Source organism: Chinchilla lanigera, unplaced genomic scaffold (genome assembly GCF_000276665.1).
Source record: "Chinchilla lanigera isolate Chin_1 unplaced genomic scaffold, ChiLan1.0 scaffold00054, whole genome shotgun sequence".
Taxonomy (NCBI): Eukaryota; Metazoa; Chordata; class Mammalia; order Rodentia; family Chinchillidae; genus Chinchilla; species Chinchilla lanigera.
In genome coordinates this window covers 5399290-5404602 of record NW_004955455.1, presented here as the reverse complement: position 1 = coordinate 5404602, position 5313 = coordinate 5399290, and the positions used below count along the sequence as shown (strand labels likewise).

At 42.4% G+C, this 5313-nt stretch overlaps 1 pseudogene; it reads right to left on the bottom strand.

The window, feature by feature from the left end:
• Positions 1-389: 389 nt before the first annotated feature.
• On the bottom strand, positions 390-2633 carry LOC102005895 (annotated as a pseudogene).
• Positions 2634-5313: the final 2680 nt, after the last annotated feature.

Here is a 5313-nt window from a genome sequence, read left to right as displayed (position 1 = left end):
TTTTAAAAAACAAAGTAAAGCCTAATTACAAAACAGGCAAAAGAAAAATTTGAAGGTTGCTATGGTTTGTATCTAGATGTCCCCTTCTCTAAAGCTCTAAAGCATGTACTCATAGATGAGGGTTTGGGGAGATGATTGGATCATAGGGGTGTGACATTCATCAGTGGATTAGCCCACTCATGAATTTATGGCTAAATGTGATTTAGGAGGAGAAGTTTGGTCAGAAGGGTTGCTGGGGTTGTGGCCTAGAAGGGTACATCTCCTTCCTCCTAAGACAAGTGGTTAGTGGGTGGCAAAACTGGCTAGGGAAGTAAGTGTGACCTGTTAATTACAAAACCCCAGGACATATTTGCAGAACAGTTCCCTAAGCCCTGCAAGTAGACTGTTCCTCAGAACTTGAGCGGGTTTTCAGTAGGGTGGCTTAGACCTGACATCAGCCTGAGGCATGGGTGATACAAAAAAGGACAGTCCACACTGAGATTTTGCCACTGTGTTCTCTCTTGCATGGATGGCCCGCCCTCATGCCGGGGGTGTACTCCTTTTCCTGCTTTTACTTGGCCCAAACTCACTCTGCAGAGCCTGTTGCTTTTCCTACCTTTAGTAAAACTTTCCTACCATTTGAGCTTGTCTTGACCAACTCTTTGCTCAGGACAGAGGGAACCTAGAAACCACCTCCAGGAGACACCAGCACCCCCAAACTCAGTAACACTTCCTCCTCTGATGACTCCCTGCTTCCCACTGCCACATCATGAGCTGTTTCGCCCCTTTCATTCCCGTTTGCCATGCCGTCCTGCCTTGGAGGAACTGTGGACTGAAACCTCTTCAAACTGTGAGCCAAAATAAACTTCTCCCTTTAAGCTCTGGGTGTCCGGTATCGTGTCCCAGCAATGAAAAGAATGACTAAGACAAAGGAAATACATCTGAGTGGCAGAATGTATCCTTACTTTGACAAATATAGATCTTTTCCCCTACTTTCTGAAAAAATACATTTTTGGGGCATAAATTATAAAATGGCATACCATGCAAAGACAAAAACAAGTAAGTTAGCTGGGCGTGGTGGCATACGCCTGTAATCCCAGCACTTGGGAGGCTGAGGCAGGAGGGTCATTGTGAGTTCAGGGCCAGCTTGAGCTACATAGTGACCTCAAGGCCAGCCTGAGCTGCATAGTGAGACTCTGTCTCAAAAAAAATAAATAAATAAAAAACAAAAAAGGAAGTTTGTAAATCCTTTATACTTCCAGCAGTTGAGCTATCAGGGCACACTTACAGAATAGCAGATTTGTAGGCATATTATAACAAAAGTTAGACATCAGTTCAGAGCCTGTGACTATGCTCATGCTCCCTGTCACGTAGCGAGCCTTGACTGTCTAGGCCCAGATGTTCCCCCTTAACAATGTGTGGGTCAAACTGACTGTGTCCAGCTTGTGTTTTAAAAATATACAGTGATTCCAACTTGCTTCAAGGCTGTCATGTCTGGGGGAAGACTGGCCCAGTCAAGGGCACTTTCAACTCGACCTACTCTTCGCAGGCCCCCTCTCCCCCAGAATGTTCCTGTACAAACCTTCCTGATAATATATGACATAGTTCTTGTGTTCCATGTAACCAGTCATGTGATAACCGGCTATCAGCTTTGTACTTCCCACTTGCAAACCAGATTTAAACTGAACTCAAACCTGACTCTGGGCTGGTGATTTGAACCTCCGGGTTCCCCAGCCTGCTAGTGTAATGAAAATTGCCTTCTAACTCCTTGGTGCAAAGAGTCTTCCATTTGGATTGATGTTGGTTTTTCTGCTACAGAGCAAGTCTTTTTTGTTTTGTTTTGTTTTTTAGACAGGGTCTTGAACTTTCTGTGTAGCCCAGGCTGGCCTTGACATGTTGTTTTTCTCCTCTAGAAGTTGGAGATATCTATTTAGTTTGATTGTCTTTTTTCTTTTATTGTGGTACCAGGAATCAAACGCGGGGCCTCGTGCTTGCCAGGCAGGTGCTGTGTTGCTGAGCTATATCCTCAGCCCTGTCATCTTAATAAAGCTGCATCTACGATAGTCATGTCATCTGATGTTTCTTCAACTCTTCTTACATCTACATTTAAAATGCTAAACGTGGAATCATTTCTGACGTGCTGTCCATTTTGGTGAGTATTATTTTCACTCACAGAGTGCTTTCTTTTTAGCCTGCCAACTTGACAGATTTTGTCATTTTGCGGGGTTGGAGGAAGTTTTATTTTTTTTTTTTTTGTACCGGGAATCGAACTCAGGACCTTGTGCTTGCCAGGGAGGTGCTTATGGTACTGAGCTATATCCCCGGCCCATGGAGGAAGTCTAAATCCAGAAGATCTAGTGGTCTTTCAGTTAGTGTAAGTATATGAGGTGGTGTTTTTAGCACCAGAGGTTTAAAAGGAATCAAGTGAATAAGGTCAACATCTGCTGGTCTTGAAAATGAAATTATCTTCATTATTTTCCTGCTACAATCCTTTCTGGAGCTTGCATTATCACACCAGCATTTGGAACTCCTTTCTGGAATCCTTGTTTGAGGTCAGCATTTGGTGGTGCTACTTTTTAATTATTCTGGGACCTTCACTTGCTAATACCTTCAGTGTGTTCCATTTGATACTGAATTTGACTAATTTCTGCCATCTCAGTAAAAGTGAGAGAAAAAGCTGCCCCACTAACCCTTCCTTAGTGGTACGTCACTGCTTGTTCTTTTACTTTTTTATTTTTATTTTTTGTGTTTTTGAACAGGGTCTTGTTATGCTGAGCTCACTTTGTAGCCCAGGCTGGTCTCAAACTCGCAATGATCCTCCTGTCTCAGCCTCCTGAGTGAGTGCTGGGATTACAGGCGTGCACCACCACACCTGGCCTCTTTTACTTGTTTTTAAACAGTAAATACATGTCTACAATAGCTATTAACATACTGCAATCGAGTAGATCAGTTTACTTTATACAACTCCCCTACAGATCCGAACTTTTTTGAAGGTGTACATAATAAACAACACAGACACTGCTTTTCCAGCAACTACTGCTTGCTGTTTGGCACCATCTGCTTCTGTGCTTCATAGTAAATCCTTTAACTTGCTTCACTGTACATCTGCTAGATTTAGAACCACCTTTGTCTACCTTCCCAGGCACTCTGCAGAGTTGCAGGGTGGGTCACTGTACCCTGGGTCCCAGAAGGCTTGGATGAACCATCTCAAAGATGACTGGCAGAGTACACTGGGAAGCCCAGGGAAAAGAGCTTGCAAACGCTACTCCCACCCAATAGCTCACACCTGGCCTTGACAGATATTGTTTCATTTTCCTTCCCTCCCTTCCCACCTTTGATCCTCTTCCCATTTGAGAAAGATTTATCTCCCTACTACTTATCTATCTTTTACTTTGCTCATTATGACTTGGGTTTTTCCCAAATAAGAGAAGCCATGTGATGTATAAGTTTGTCTATTTCACTTAACATTATGTTCACAAGGTGCATCCTACAAATGCAAGTTTATCTTTCTTTGTGGCATAGTGATATAAATACATTTGTATATAAATACCACATGCCATTGTGTATAAATACATTTTCTTTATCCATTCATCTATTGATAGACGTATAGGTACTTCCAAGATTTAGCTATTATGGGACTTCTGGGAAGGTGGTGGAATGAAAATCAGAGAAAGAGCTTCTCGGAGATTTGGCATCCAGACGCTGGATTACAGCAATGTGAGGAAGAAAAGGAGGGAAGTGGGTCCCTGGGACCCAGGAAAGATCTAAAGAAAGACCTGAAGTCCATGGAGAGAGTGAAGAGACAGACTTCAATGAAGAAGGTGGTAGCAAGCAAGGCTCTCTCTGAGCCCTGACTCATGGTGTGGAAGAGGTGGCTCAAATCTGCAGACACATGGTGACTACTTGTGACCTGAGTCCTGAACAAAAGAAGGCACCAGTGGAAAGGAGTAGTGGATGAAGAGGACTGCAATGGCTGGTAAGTTATTTGGGTTCAGACGTCCCCCAAGAGAGGGGTACTGGCCCATAACCATCTGAGAGAGGGGCCAGCTGAGCTCAAAACTCAGAGCAGCTGAAGCTTGGCTCTATCTAGTAGCTCCCAGGGTCAGGGGGAGGCGGAACCAAGTTCAAGGAGGCTCACAGAGTGTTACACGGCTGAACAAACTGGGTTCGTTCAGAAACCGGCCTGAACATCAGTGGAACTAAAGGTACCACTGTAAATCATTACCAGGCTTAGTGGGATTATCCACTACCCCACTGTAAGCCTACGGCTGGCTTGCTAGGATTAATCAACACAGATAAGAACTCTGTCTGCCCACTTTGTCTACAAGGAACAAGCAGAGACACACCTTGAAGTGGGTATTTTTTTCTTATTTTTTTTTCTACACTTTTTTTTTGGTACTGGGAATCGAACTCATGACCTCACGCTTGTCAGGCAGGTGCTGTGCCACTCAGCTATACCTCTCGATTTTTCTTTTTTTCTTGGTTGTTTGTTCTTGTTTTTATGTGAATGTGAACATAGTTTCTAGTTTTTTTGTGGTTGTTCTGTTCTTCCTTTTCTCTTTCCCTTCTGTCTTCACCAGTTTCCCAGAGTTTGTGTAATCTTCCTTTGTCCAACAGTCTTACTTCTGATCTCTTCCTCTATTTCTCTATTTTTTCCCAACTCCTTTTAAATTTTCTTCCCTGAGGGTAAAATTACCATACTGAGGGCGTATTTACTGTATACAATTTCCTGGTTTGTTCTAGATTTTGTTATATAACCACAAATCTAGTTCATATGGTTAAAGGTGCAAATTAATGGTTATCAGTTTTTCATTTTCTAGGCTATGTTTGATGCTATTGTTAGTGCTGATTGTACTACTTTACCCAAGATGATATAATTGTTCTAATCAGTTGTTCTTCTTGGTATGCCAAGAATAAGATTGTCTAAGGGTAATAAAAAACACTATAGGCCAGTGCTAAAGAACCAGGGGCTAGGACAAATAGGCAGCAACTTCTAATTCCCAATAAACTGGTAGGATCTTGCAATGGACTCAAAACCCAAAAGCCAGCTATACCTGAAAGACATCTCTGAGTAGTCACTTCCGAAGGCTTTTAAATACTAGCAATAAAGCTACTTGCCATAAGCAATTTATAAGCATCAATTCAGGAATTAAAAAAAAAAAAAAGAAAAAAATGAGGAGACAGGGCCAGGGATACAGCTCAGTGGCAAAAGCACCTGTCTGGCAAGTGCAAGGTTCTGAGTTTGATGAAAGAAAAGAAAATCAAAGAAAAGAAGAGAAGAGGAGAGGAAAAGAAAGAGAAGGAAGGAAGGAAAAGAAAGAAAAAGAAAGAAAG